A 15,067-nucleotide genomic window follows, 5' to 3' on the forward strand; every position below is an offset into this window, starting at 1 on the left:
TGTACCCAGATGCTGCCTTGTCCTTGTCTGCCTGTACAAGCTGTCTGTTCCCCTAATTACTCCATGGCCACTGGAAAGAGAAAGGGGTCTGTCAGAGCACGAGGAGGACTTCAGGCATGGTGCCATCTCCAGATTGCTCCCTGGAGACGTTGTTCCTCCTCCTCTGCTGCCTGCAAAGCAAAGGAAGGACCCCCTGTGAATTTCTCCTGTTTGAAGTCCTGAGAGGCAGCGAGCTGCCTCCAGTGTGGGCGAGCCTGCCGTGGTGCTTCTGCAATTCCCTGTGATCCTCACCCTACCCTCTGATCTTGTCCAGATGCCATCACCACTTGGTAACTACAGCATCTTTGCATCCAGCTGCTCAGCATCACCCGGCTCTGATATGCAGAGATTCACAGCAGAGGGTAGCTGTGAGCACGTTCCTTTCTGCCCATAAATACTGATATTTTTCCTTTTAAATCGTGACTATCTGAACTCCATTCTATTTACTCCATTACCCACAGGCAAATTGTAAAATGATAGCCCTGTACTTCAGCTGGAAGGCTGTGCTTTGAGCAGCTTCTGCAGCTTGGAAACTCTTATTAATGCTGTGCTGTGAAGGGAAGGGCTGGGGACCAGGGAACGTGTGATTATTCAAGATAAAAATAATGGGAAACACTCCAAGAGGAATGTACTAAAAAGGCCCCCTAGTCTATCAACCACTGAGACTGGAGGGTGTACTGAAGCTGCTCAGTTTAAACCTTATTTGCCACTCCAGGGGATTTTGCTCACTTTCCTGATTTAATCCACTTACTTTTACAGGCAGACAGGCAGATGGACAGGGACTGACCCCTCTCTTACTCCTCACCCCATTATCTGCTGACTTTCGTCTGTCTGACACCATCGTTTTGTGGCTTCTGCCTGCATTTTTTAAAGGTGTTTAAAGTTATTCTTTGAGAGATAAATCCTCCTGCAGTTCAACTGAAAAATCTGAAATAGTCCTGGCTGGAGCAAGGATTAAGCAGCAAACCCTCATTTATTTTCTCCTCAATGCTCAAATCAGACTTTTCCTGCTGTTCCTGTGAGGTGTAGCTCATCCTGCCCCTGCAGACCCATCCTCTGCTGAAGGGCTCTTCTGGCATCAGCCTGCCCTGGGAATTGAGGAGAATCCCCTGACTGAGCAGGGGATGCTCTGGGGGATGTCTGGGGACCACAGGGGACCCAGGAAGCAAAACAGCCCCATCTGCCCACAGAATTTCCCATCATTATGCATTTCATCTGCTTGTCCTAAAAGCACTCACATATCTGGAAGGAAACATCCTTGTGCACATTTACTTTGTTAATATGCTTGTTTTTATCAAAATGCACTAACTCTGAACATTAAATTGTGTTTACTGCCCCTCTGGAGACGTTTTGGAAACTGCCTAGCAGTAATCTGGACTCTAGCTGTAATCAAAATGGGAATCCCCAGAAAAATCTATGAAAGATGATATCTGGGGTCTGAACCGACAGGTAATGGAGCCTTCAGAGCTAATAACTTCATGCCCTTTTGTTGACTGGCAGCTTCAAAATTGAATGTCTCTGGTTGTTGCTCTTGGGAGCAGAGCTTCCTGTGGCTGTTCCTTGGCAAACAGTGATTAAACTGCTTTATGCTGCCAGGAAAAAAAAGAAAAAAGATGGAGAAAAGTAGCTTTGTAAACAAGCTCTGAGGACAAGCCCTCCAGCATGCCCTGATCACCTTGTACTTTCTCAAAGTGAACATAATCTTCCATCTTCAAAGTTCTGGGGTTTACTTAAAAATTGCTAGACTAATTAAAAAAAAATTATTGTTTTTATTACAGTCAATATTGGGAAACTAATTTGTCTTTTTTGTTTTGCCATTGTTCAGGTTCTTGTTTTTTCAGCTTGACTCTAAGCTGCATGGGCAGAGGAGAGCAAGACAGGGACCTTGAGCCCTGGCTGCACAGAATGAAGATGTGGGGATCACTCCTTGTCCAGGCAAAGCTCAGTCCTGCTCTCTTGGCTGCTCAGACACTCTGTACCCCAAATGGGAGCTGCCTTGGACAGGCCTAATAAGGGGCTAAGGAATAGCAGGGCTGTGTGGTTATCCTTCCTGGCATATGGAATTACAGCCTGGACACAGCCAATCCCTGTATTCACCTGCTGAGCAAATTTCTGACAGAACATTTGAAAATTAGACACTCCTAAATGTCATAAATGAGCAATCACTTTTTTTTCCCCCTGTCCTTTGGCTGGTTTTTCCTCTTCATTTTCACTTGTTGGTACTTGGGGTCAGACATGACTGCAGTGGGAGCAGCACAGGAGCCACCTCCCACTGCCCCTTTGCTGTGCCAGGGCTCTGGAGCAGACACTGGCTGTGAGACTCAAGCAGATGCTGATAACAAAAAATACTGAGATTAAACCCAGAAAAATCCATCATTTTCCTTATGCCCTTCAAATAAAACTCTCCTCCTGTTGAACAGGGACTTATTATTGCAGCATCTTGAGAGGAGGGATGTTGCCATATAGCTAATGTGATGATTTCAGGTACAGTTGCTGCTGCCTGATTAAACATCTCTGGGATCAAGCAGACTGCTTGGATTGAACAGGCCATTATTCTATCCTGCTAACAGCAGACTTACAGAAGCAAGTTATAATTAAAATCAGGATAAATGTCATCACTAAATTTTGATGAAAAGAGCTTCTGGGTTTGTGCACATCCAGGCATATTGGGTGAAATGCAGAGGACAGATTCTGCAGCTTCTTCCAATTCCTTTCCCTTCAGCACAAGGGAGCACGTTGAAGTGGTGTATTAGGGATTTTAAGGTATAAAACACAAGATAATTCAGAACTTGAAGGACTAGACTAGATCTGTACCTATTGCCAGCACCAATAACACCTGCTGTGCCCCAGGTTCAAAGGAGCTGTCTCATGAGTTGGGGGCTGAGACCCTGAGTCCAAGCCCTGCTGTGGGTTTGGGGATGCCCTTGAGCACTGTGGACAGCCTTGGTCTTGGGGCTGATGTGGAATATTTAGAGGAGCTAGAGAAAAGACTGAAGTAGTAGAGGAGAGGAGAGAGCTGCCACGGGAAGAGACAACAACAAAGCTGGGATTCTTAGCAGGGAGAGGAGTAGGCTTGAGAATGATGTAATCATGAAGGTTTTAGGCAAGGTGACTTTTTAACTGCACCCCCCAGCATCCTCACTGAAACTAGCAGGACACCAATCCAGAGCAGGTAGAAGGTGGCAAGGACTTGCACAGAGGCAGAACATGTCCTGAACATGCTGCCTGGAGATTGTGGGCTCTGGCAGCGCCAGCAGGGCTGGTGCAGTTGAGGTGTTATTGAGGCTGTCCTTCAATCCACAGCGTGGGGCAGGAGCAGCAAGGAGCACAGCACCATCCCACTGCTCAGAGCTCAGCAAACTCTCTTGTTTCCCAGTGTAAGATATTGGAGTGAAGGCTGTACAATTCCTGAGGCTGCTTTGCACGTGGGATGTTTGTCATGATCAGCGTGGGGTGTCACTTAAAACCTGATTCATCCAGATCCCCCTGGAATGACATGTTTAATACGAATTATCTTTTTTCCTCCAGCAATTTTCTGACTGCTCCTCTCTATAGATCTGTGAGATATAGAGAATGCCATATAGCTCCTTTCAGGCAGCCAGTGTGGAAATTAAACATCTTACCTCCTCAAGGGACAGATTTTCCCCGAGCAGGAGCCCAGGTAGCAGAGCTGGCAGGCTGCTTTGGTTGCAGAGACACAGCCTTGGTCACAGCCCCTTGGGGACACACGCTGTTTGTGCCCCACAGCCCAGGGAGCACCCCTGCACCAGTGCAACTGGCTTCCACCTCTCTTTCCTGCCAGGAAAAGACAGGAAAGAGACAAAAGCCTGCCAGGAAAGCTCCAGTGCAGTTCTCGCATCATGAGATGCTTTTTGTAAATGTGAATGTTAGAGAAACATTAGAAAGTCTCTTTTCCCAGCCTGGCACTCGAAGAAGGAGTCAGAGCTCTTCAGTTCTCGGTCTCAAGGTTGTTTATTTTATCTTATCTATAAAATTTTTTTCTCCTGTCCAGCTGAGGTCCGTTCAGCAAGACAGACAGAGACACTCTGGCTGTCCCTGGGGCGGTGTTATCTTTATATACTAAAAACTACGTGTTCAATATTTACAATTACTTTCCAATAGCTATCATCTATGTTAGACAGTGAGCTTCTACTCTAAACCAACCTGAAAGTGCCAACATCACCCAGAAGATGGAGGCTAAGAAGGAGAAGGAGAAAGGCTGGACATGCCCAGATTCCTCCATCTTGCCTCCTGAACCCCTATTCTAAAAACCCAAAAAAATTCTATTTTTCACCCTGTGATAAATTCACTATCATTGTACTTAAACTTTTGTGGCTTGTAATTCTTCATCTAAAGGTTGGTAATTGTTTTTTCCAAGGGCTAAATCAAAGGCACAGGGATCTTGGGCTCTGTACCAAGGTCTCTGAGCCCCCTGGCCAGGGGCTCAAGTCCTCCAGGGCAGCCAGAGGAATTTCCTGGGTTCTGACAATGGGCCACTCCACTCCAGCAGTGACAGGAGTGTGTGGCAAGTGTCTGTGGGTCTCTGCACGCATCCACTCCTTGTCCTTGCCTCTGCAGGTACATGTGCCTGCGAGCACACGTGTCAGCCCGCATGTCCAGACTCCTAACCCCATTTCTCTGGGAAGGAGCCACTCAAGAGCTCTTTCCAAGTAACAATTCCAATGAGGAAACCTGCGCAAATGGTGCGTAAAGCTTTCATGAATCAAGGCCTTAATCAGGACGTCGGGTTTCCGAGCACATCCTTGAGGCCTTACAGCCCTTTAATGCATTCATCACATTAAGAGTTAATTTACGACACGCGGTTCGAGGCGAGCTCTCGGCCCTTCGCTGAGATCTGCCTCAAGTGTGAGCCCTGCATTAACAACCCAAATGTATTCCTCTCTCAGGGAAAAAAAAATTACCCCGGATATTTTTGCCCTTCAAGGGAGACTCTGGGCCGTGGAACAACATGGCAATGGTGCGACAGGACCACCACTGCGTTCATGAATTTTAGATGCCTGAGAGAAATTACCTATTTTTCTGGACCCTTGCTGGGCTCAATCAGTTCCTCCGTGGTTGGTGACAATTAAAGAACCAATATGATGCAAGGAGGATATTTTAGACACTGCTTGACACCAAGGGTCCCATCTCACAGGCTTTGGCCTCTTCCCTACCTCCCAGGACATGTCCCTTCTATCTCTTGCCCCAAAAAGGATCAGCACATTTAATGTGCTCCTAGGAAAGCTCCAGGAAATGGGCTTTCATCTCCAAAGGTTGTGTATCTCTAGGAAGAAATGACAATTATGTTAGAAGAGGAATTCATTGCCTGATGCCCTCTGCCCATGCAGGATGCTGTGAAGTCTTGGGGCTGAACTGTGGAGCATTGTGCTCCATGCAGTGTGGATATCAGAGAAGCACATCTTCCCCTCCTTCTCTCTTTTCTTCTTCTCTCTGTTTTGAAAGCAGATGACAAATTTCAGGCCATTTTTCTCATTTGAGACAGTGCTATTCTGGAACAAACCACAAATCTGCTGGTGAAATAAAAAGGCCATGCAGGAGCTTTGTTAAGCAGCATGTTTCCTGGGGAGATCTTGCAGAGCTTTGCAAAGCTCTGCAGTTCCAGAAGGTCACAGTTGTTAACAGTGTACTGTTACTGGTACATAGAAACTGGTCAAAAACTGAGACACAGGGGACATGAAAGGAGATTACAAAGCCACACTGCTGGCACTGGGACACTTTCCCCCCTCCTCAATCCCGCTGTCCCCCTCTGCTTTACACCTGCATTGCTGAAAGGCACAGCTCCCTGTCACATCCCAGCTGCAGGTGTGGGTTCCACTGTGTTCAGTAAAGTCATACCCAGAGAAGGGAGATGATAATCAGCTGTGCCCCTAATAGAAATGGCCAGAAAAGCTTTACAGTTTTGGATGAAAAAAAGTCTATTTTGATTTAAATTAAAATCTTTTTCAAAACATATCAATTTCAGCACAATATTGTCTAGGGAAAAGAGGCTCAAATTATCCTGTATTCATATGCTGGCATTGGATGATTTTCATTTTTCATCTGTTTTGAATCAAAAACAAATTCACAGTTTATAATGTGTATTCTTCTCATATAGCTTCAAAGGTCAAACAAAAAGCAGCTTGAATTTAATAAAACTAGACACTACAATTAAAACAGTTTTTACAAGCTGATAACATTGGAAGAGTATAAAACTTCATGGTTTTCTACTTCAGAAGTGGGAAAAAAAGGAAGAACAAAGAGAACGATTTGTGGATTTCAATGAAAAAAATATGGGGTTCCCACACTGCTTTTCTACTGATGGACTGCCATGATGGAAGAAGGAAACCAGAGTTCACATCCCTCACATGTGTACTTTGGAGATCTGGATGCCTCTTATATAAAAAAACCCCAAACAAACACTTTATTTTACTGTCATGGGCTTCTGTCATTTTGTTCTATTCAAATTGTTTCACTTTTTTACAAGATAAATAGAACAGACCTGTTAGGCTTTGCCTGTACCCTGCTTGGACCAGCCTCCCTCCATCAGGGTGTTTTCCTCTTCCTTGGCCTGGCCAATTTTAAACAGCCAGAAGATGCCATAGCTTTCATTGGGTGAAATTTGCCCAATCATCCAATTAAAAACCCTCACATTTCCTGGCATGTCTCCAGCCCCTGCTCATTTCTCCTGCTGTGTTTCCCTCAGTGTTCTTTGCTCAGCAGAAAGACTCTGCCTGTGAGCACCTTCCCAACATTTCAAAGCCTGGCCACAGCTGAGGTTGTTTTTCTTTTCTGTTGCACGAGGACCTTGGTCAGGGTAATGCCACTGTGTTTATGATGGATGAGGAAAGTTGGGTGGTGTTACTGAGAAAGCTTCAATTTCCCAGCCCAGGCAAATACTCCACTGACTTTTCCAACAGAGCAGAAACAAGTTCTCTGCTGCACAACAGGCAGACAAATAATCCTCATGGAATTTATCTAAAATCTCTTGATCCAGTCTTTGAATCTAGGAGCTTAAATCATGTAAATACATATGAAAGCCTATTAGCTCCTTTGATCACATTAACCTGCTGCTGTTCACAATTAGTTTGAAGTCTTTGTCTGAAAAGCTCCACATTAGTGTAAGAAGAGACACAGGGGAGGAATTCAGCCTGTCAGAAGAAAATGACTTTTGAGAAGGCGAAAATTTCGTACAGTTATGTGATTCAAACACAATTCTTGCTAGTCTAACATGGAAACCAAATCCAACTGTAGCACAAAAAGCTCCAGGATGCCACTGAGCCCTCTGCAAGGCTTGTCTTGGGACAGGCTCTGGCTGTGGGTGGACCCAGCATATAAAGGGATGACAAGCATGGAGAAAAGGATAAGTTCAAGGTCAGGACATTAAAGAATTTATGATCTAAATAAACAAATATTTTGGGAAAAAAATTAAGGTCTTATCAGGAACTAGTCCAGATGAAATGCTGAGTTTTCAGCCCAGTATCTTGTCTTATTCATGGGATGAGCCCTTCCTATCTGGAGGGACTTGATTGTGTGTTCTTTGAAAATGTGTTGATCAGGCAGTGGGAGAGAGGATTTTGTATAGTGCAATTTCACCTTGGCTGTAAATTATATCAATTTCATTGCCTGGAATACCCTTGTCTGGAAGGGATGGCCATCCTGTTTCCTCCAAAGACTGCCTGACATCAGTCTTGGGGTAAGCTATTGGAGAAGCTCACTATCCTTGTGAGATCTGAGCTTGGACCCATCTCTTCTGTCCCATTCACCTGACATTTGTTTTGTTTTAACCCCTCCAATTAGGTGAATGGATCAATGACAGCATCGTTCTGCCTATAGAAGGCATGAAAATTAGTGCTTCTGATCTTGGATTTCTGCCTTCATCTGCCACTGTTTGAGGTGGCTGGAGCTGCAGCCTCCCAGAGGAAATGTACAAAGCAGCCACATCTCCACTTGTGCAAGAGCAGCACTGTCTCTTGTCTGCAACGACAATGTAAGTGGTAAAACACTCCATCTGAGCCAGGCACAGCCAGGTTTCCAGTTTAATTAAATGTGAGGATCTGTTGTAGGGGGAAGGGAAGAAATCTAACCCTGTTCAATGAGGGTATTCCAGAGGGAGCTGGTTAAAATAATGCACGAGGCTAATTAGGCATGTTATTTTCTTGTTATTTCTGTGTACCCTGCATGGTATCAAATGTTTATAGTGGCTATACTCCAATCATCAGCAAAAGGAAACAAAGAGCACTCTCTAAACATGATGCTGGAAGAAAGTTCACTCTACCACATCTTAATCTGTGCAAGACTCTGGGAGATCAGCATCTCTACACAGCTCCTTGGTCTGTCAGTGCTAACCAAATACAGTAGCTCTCCCTGTTTCATGTGTCTGGCAGTGCTCACATGCTCTGATATTCCGGGATAAAGCCTACCCCACACTGATAAAAACTCTGCTAAGTTCCTTGCTCTGCAACTCACCCTGCTGCCATCCATGTAGCTGAGAGCCAGTCCACACAATTAGACTTAAGTGCTTTGTTTTTCAAGAGGGAGATGGAGGCAGATGAGAGCTACACATGCCTTGTGTTTGTATTTGCACTCGCCCTGATTTAGCCCTTGCAGAGGTTGAAGTAGAGCAGCAAAGAAGCTCTTTGCTGCTGGTCCACTCTGAAGGACCCTGTTGGCAAAGGCACTTGTGGCCTCTGCTTCACTGAGCCATCAATGAATTGTGGCAGAAGTGCACCAAGGTGGTAAAGGAGAATTAATCCACTTGTAAACCAAAAAGAGTTCGGAAAGCCTTCACCTGAATGTGATAACCTGGTTTGTATCAGACAACAGGGTGTTGGCTTAAAAAACCCCAGCCAAATATTTTGGTAGATAGAGCAGTTCTTCAGCATTCAAAGGAGCTGTGCATACAGGACATCAGTCAGTGGTACGTGGCACTTTCAAGGGATGTGGGACCTCATCATTGGCAGAAAAGGTGCACAAATTACAAATTACAAATTAAACTCATTTTCAGACCTGTTCTTGCCCTTCTAGCCACAAACACACTGTCACACCAGACACAGAGCAGCAGCAGGGGATTACTCCTGTTCCTGCAGGCAGAGGAGATGGCTCCCAGTTGCACACACGTCCAGCACAAGCACTGCCACCTCAGGTGGGCTGTGGAAAAGCCACATTCCTTGGACAATTTGATAGGGCATGATACTGGGAATAATAACAACAGCTGAGCATTGCCATGCTTCTCTCCTCACTGAGCCAAGTGACACATGCTTTTCTGGCACTGTGAGGGACTGTTTGCTAAATGACACAGCAGCCAGGCATTTCCAGACTTGTGATAATTTGGGGAAATATAAAGAAATAAATTGTTTGCCAGCTGGATAGAGAAAGGAGAGGAGCCAGGAATGCAAACACTTGAGGTATCTGTTCTCTGCTCCCCTGCTAGTGATGATACTCTGAGGAATGATAATTCAGGAGCAGCCCTTTACCTGGCAGAGATGATTTTCCAATTAGCCAAACAACCAGGTCACCTCACATGAGCTCTGTGGAGAACTCACCTATGCATTATGCAGATCTGCTTGTCATTTCTACCCTTTCAATTCACCTTGATTTCTGCTCTTCAAAAACTAGGAGAGTCAGGAACAGGTTCATACCTGGATATGTTCCAAATCCAGGAAAATGCCAGAGATCTGCTTCACAACAGTTGTAGCCATGAGCCATGAAGAAGAAATGAAGGCAAAGGGAGCTCTGCTGCTCTCTCTGGGGTTTGTCCTGAGTGTTGGACTCCTGCAAATGCTACTGGATCAATGCCAGTCCCAGGGACCTCTGAGTAAACGGGTTTGGCTCAGGGAGAGGATCTGAGCATCCACTGAACTCCATCAGCTCCTGCAGAGCTACAGAGAGACCTGGCTGTCCAGGTGAAATGAAACAAACCCACTGCCTCACAGCAGCAATAATTGCCACAGCCTCATGGGTGGATCTTGCTTTGAGCACACCTGGGCTGTGAGTACCAGCTTATTTAATGCATTTTCTTCTCTGAATCTGCATCTCAGAGGCTTTCATGTGGCCTTTCCAGTACAGCCTGCAGGACATTCTGTGTCTGCCAAAGTACCCTGGTTGAGGGGATTGAAGTCTCCATACAGGCTGTTATGAATTATAATTGAAATTGTAGCAGTGCCAGGACTTTTCAGGTTTGCAGGTGTTCAACAGCCTGGACACTGATGGGAAACCTTCCTGACAATATATGGTCCATTTAGTCAGGAGTGCTCATTGGACATCTGGGTGGAGTTTTCTGAACTGTGTAGTCCACAATGGCAAAATAAAGGGTCAAATTAATATGTCTAAACTTAAGATTTTACTAAAATCCACTGCCTCTCTGTTGTTTGGCTTTCTCTGAACAAAGACCAACATGCAACCAGACTTTCTACTCACTACCTTTAATCTTCCTGAGACTCAGGGAAATAGAATCCCAGGGAATGACTTTCACCTTTTCCTTTACTAAGGACTCAGGCCACCTTTTCCTTGGGATCTGTTGCTCACTCTGCTGACCTGCCTGGGCAGGACAGGAAAACAAATAACCATAACGAAGCAAATATGACCCAATGAAAATTACTGCTAACCTTTAACTTTCCAATGAAGCAGCCATTTCTTGTGCCTGGTGACAGGTGACCCCAGCCTGTGTGGTGGACTCAGGGCTCTGGAGAGGGGATATTCCTTAGATGTGTGATCACAGAGTCAGGACACCTTTCATGTGCCCAGTTTGCAGTCTGCTTTCATCACTTCTGAGTGCTGACAGAGTGGCAGCAGCACTGAGGGGAATGTCTGGGCATTCCTCAGTCATCAGCCCTTGACACAGTCATGCAGAGTGGACTCCCAGCATGAGGCATGTACCTCTAGCTGAAGCATTTTGAAGCAAGCTGAGGTTCTCATTATTTTCTGAGTCTGGCCACAGCTCTGTTACTTCCTCTGAGACTGATCCTTCTGCTTCTGAGGAGCTGGCAGGAGCCCATCCCCTCCCAGCTGGCAGAGAGAGTTTCTGAATGAGCTCCCTGAAGTTGTGTGCGGTGCTCAGGGCCCAGCCTTACAGACCACGACTGTGCTCTCACCACTGACAGGCAGCCAGGTAAGGAGAATCTGGAGAATATCCTGAATATCTGATCCTGGCTAGGTCTGTGCCAAAGACAAGCCCACAGCCCACAGCAGCATTTTTACCCCAGCCAGCCTTTTCTAAATGGATACTGGGAAGCAAATAAAGATGGCAGAGGGTGGTTGGAAGCATGGAGAGATCTCAGCTATAAGATCAGAACTGTCTTGGTAATTCCTTTAGGTATGGAAATGGTAACTTTCCTATTTGTCCCTTGGTGTGTTTTGGTTCAAGCCCTGCAGGTCACTTATGGGGACAGTGCATTATGGACACTGAGAGAGTAACAGACACACAGGCCTCAGAGAGTAAATGGTGTCTCTGATGGACTGTTTGCTGTGGTGGTGTTCAATCACATTTCCCTCACTGTCAAAGCCACAGGGAACCTGTTGTGAAGAACATCACCACACAAATACTGTAAATCCCATTGGCTCCAGCGATGGAGGTTGGAGGGATGAGTGTGTGCTATGGGAAGCCAGAGTTTGGGAAAGATACTGGGAGCCAGGCTGCTGGTGTGCCAAAAGTCCCAGTACTGAAAGTTTTGCCTGAGTTTCTTGGGTGTAATGGCACATTTCCCAGTCATGATCCCTTTTTCCCATGGGCTCCCAGAGTTTTGAGCCATGCCAGATATGTCAAATGCTCTTAGACCTGCACACTGAAGTTTCTCAGAGATGAATTACCACGTGTAATTGCTGTGATGGATAACACAGCAATGTATTGAACAGGGCCCTGGAGTCATTCAGGACCTACATTTGCCCCTTTTGTTCAGATGGAAAATTAAATGATTCTTAAAATAATAAATGTGCACCCTGGAGAGAAATACTCAGCTGCTCCCTCAAGAGGTGCTGTGCTGTTGTGTTGAGCAAGGCATAACGAAGGTAATTGAAAAGTTATTACTTTGGGGGCAAATTTGTCTTGGCTTGTACTGCCTTGCAAATAGATTTAGTTGTGAAGCAACCCATGTACTGCAATGGGGGAACAGATGTGCTTCAGGAAACCAGGCCACCAGATCTGGGGCCAGAGTCTGCTCCTCCTTCTTCTTTGTGCGATCTTGCTTCTTCTTGCTGGAACCAGCCTTTCTTCCTGTAATTTTGTCTTCCATGTAATTTTATCTTCTCTGTGGCTGTAGTCAAATGGTGACTGTGAGAATCTCTGTCTTTGGAGATATTAAAAACTCAGAATGACAAAACCAGCGCAACACAATCTTACTGTAAAGCAGGACCCTTTCTGCAGGGGGGAGGAGCAGAGACCTCCAGAGGTCCCATCCTGCCTCAGTTGTGCTGCTGCTCTGGTGCTGGTTTGAAAAGAAGAAGAGTTAAACCTTGCTAGTTCTGCAGAGGCAAGAAAGCTGTGGGAGATGCACTCTGCCTCACCAGAGAGTTGTGTCCCAGACTGAGGTACAGCTGATAAATACTTTGTTGGTTGTGCTAAACCTCTTGAAGGGTTTTTGTGTCCCTTAGATGAGGTAATGACAGTGACTTTGTCCCCTCCAGCTCAGAGAGGGGTGGGACAATGCACCTTCACCTACAAGAAGGTGCATTGATTCCTTGAGATGTTTTCAGTGATGGTGCAGGAGGGGTTGTGTGAGGACCCAGCGTGCAATTGGTCATCCCTGTCCTGCACACCCTGAAGAGACAAAAGCTAGAGAAAAACAACAGGGAAAATTTGCTCCTCAGTGTCATCCTAGGACTTGGCCTGGCTGCAGGGAATTGGAAAAAAACATTTTGAAAACAGGTTTTCTGTTTATTGATTTGTTTGGTTTTTCCAGCTTCTTTTAAAAAATTAATTCAAGTGAAATTACAGTTTTCACATGTCGATTTTCTGTTTTTAAAAAAGCTCTCAAATAATTAGAGTATTCAAAGTAAACGGTCTGTTATGCTTTATTACCTGATGTGTGCTATGACTCCATTAAAGCCCTGTTGCACTTCTGCCATTTTTCTGTATTTCAAAATGCTTTGAAGATGGAACTCAAATCATCAACATTAATTGCCAACCAAACAGAAATGAACCTTTTAAAAGGGAAACAATTTTATAGCTCTAATTTGATTAAGTAGCAAAGTGTGTTGTTTCCATTTTAAGTGGACAGTATAAACATAAGTAAAGTTAATATTTATTAATCTTAATGTGCATGCCAGGTAATTGCAGGCCCACCACAGCAGTGAGGGCTGTGTGACTCTTGCTCTCTCGATGTATGTTTGCACACCCTTTGGGTAAACAGGAAGGAGAGGAAGGTTTGGTGCTAATGAGATGAAATTCTCTTTCCAAAGGGCTCCTGATTTTAATCGTGTGCTGAGGACCAGGGATGTAGGTAGGTAATCGTGTTTGGTGACCACGGGCAGAATCCAGGAGTGGGTGAGCAGCTCTAGGAGAAGCTGTGAGTTACACACACAGAGGCACACATCTCCTCTCCTGCATGGTAGTCATTTCCCACACAGAAATCCTTCTGTACCTCCAACATTGTTTCTGTAATGTTGTTTTTATAATTGTCCCTTTTCTTGCAGTCTTGAAGCAGATCCAGCTGAGGTGTGGAGCATCCTAACACTGTGAGCAGGACCAGCACTGCGCTGTCACCAGCAGGAGTTGTGGGACATTGCTGGGAGCTGAGTCTTGAGCTCAGGAACTTTTGGGTTGGATTCTGGCCTGCTGTGACTCTCCCTGTGCTGAGGATGACACAGGGCCAGAGTGAAGGCAGGGTCAGGGCAGAGCTGCTCTTGCTGGCTGGCAGAGCAGGGCTTGCAGGGCAGCAGAGCTTCAGCAGACACTGGAGAATTGTCTCTCCTTGGCTGCAAGTTTGAATCCATTTCAGGACAGCCATGTCTGAAAGATTCTCCTCCAACAGTTTTACTTGCCACATGTCTGTAATTCTGCTCCCTCCCACCAGTGCAGTGAACTCCTCAGCACCTTGTCTGGTGGACACAGGGCTTTCTGTAGGAAAGGTGCATCAACAGGGGAGTGGAGATCCATGTGTGGGAGAAAGGCCATGGCAGCTGCCCAGGCAGATCAGACCCATTGTGTTCTTAACTCAGAACCATACCAGGGCAGAGAGCTTTCCTGTCTCTGACTTGCCTATGCCTGAGTTGAGCCCACTGTAACCACGTGGGCTTCACATGGCAAGCTGAGTGTTGCCTTCATCACACCATGGCTGTTTGAATCCCAAGCCTGGCTGGGACCTGCCAAGCCAGGCAAGATTGGCCCCACAGCCCTGCAGATGGGACCAGCTGGTACGAAACCTGTGGGCTCTGGGTCAGTACTGACTCAGATTAACACAAGCTATTTCCAAGACCATTTGTGCTGGGCAGAAGCAGATGTAGAAATTTTCTAACCTCCTCTCAAATTAGTTGGTTGAGGAGAAAAGAACCCCAGAGCATCACAGGTCTAACATTTGATTTCCCCATCAAGCCTGCTCAGCATCTTGCAGGATTTGCCCTCCTGCATCCTGCCTTTTAATTGCTGACTGATTGTAATATAGGATTTTATTTTCCCTATAATGACTCTTGGGGCCCCCAGATGTTCTCCTCAAGTGTGGTTGCGTCAGCACTAGAGATTGAATGACTGATACCAGCAATTTTTACAGCTTGAAAGAAGAGAAATATGTGAAGGGGATTTAATTTAGCTCCAATATTGTGTCTTCATCTTCAAGACTCTACAAGAAAATGACACCAAAAGGTTATTTTACAATGAGAGGAGGGAGAATTAGCCCGAGAGAGGGAGAGATCACCGGGCTGGCTTTCTAATATCAGTTCATTACAGAGAACACATTTGCGCAGCCACTTCACTGCTGCTGTTAATTTAAACTGGGATGATTAAAAGCTGTAATTGCACCATTTTAAATAAATGTCCACTATCTGGATTATTATATTTTTAATTACTGTGTCTCTGTTGAATGTTTTTATCCCTCTGATT

Source organism: Ammospiza nelsoni, chromosome 10 (assembly GCF_027579445.1).
Source record: "Ammospiza nelsoni isolate bAmmNel1 chromosome 10, bAmmNel1.pri, whole genome shotgun sequence".
Classification (NCBI taxonomy): domain Eukaryota; kingdom Metazoa; phylum Chordata; class Aves; order Passeriformes; family Passerellidae; genus Ammospiza; species Ammospiza nelsoni.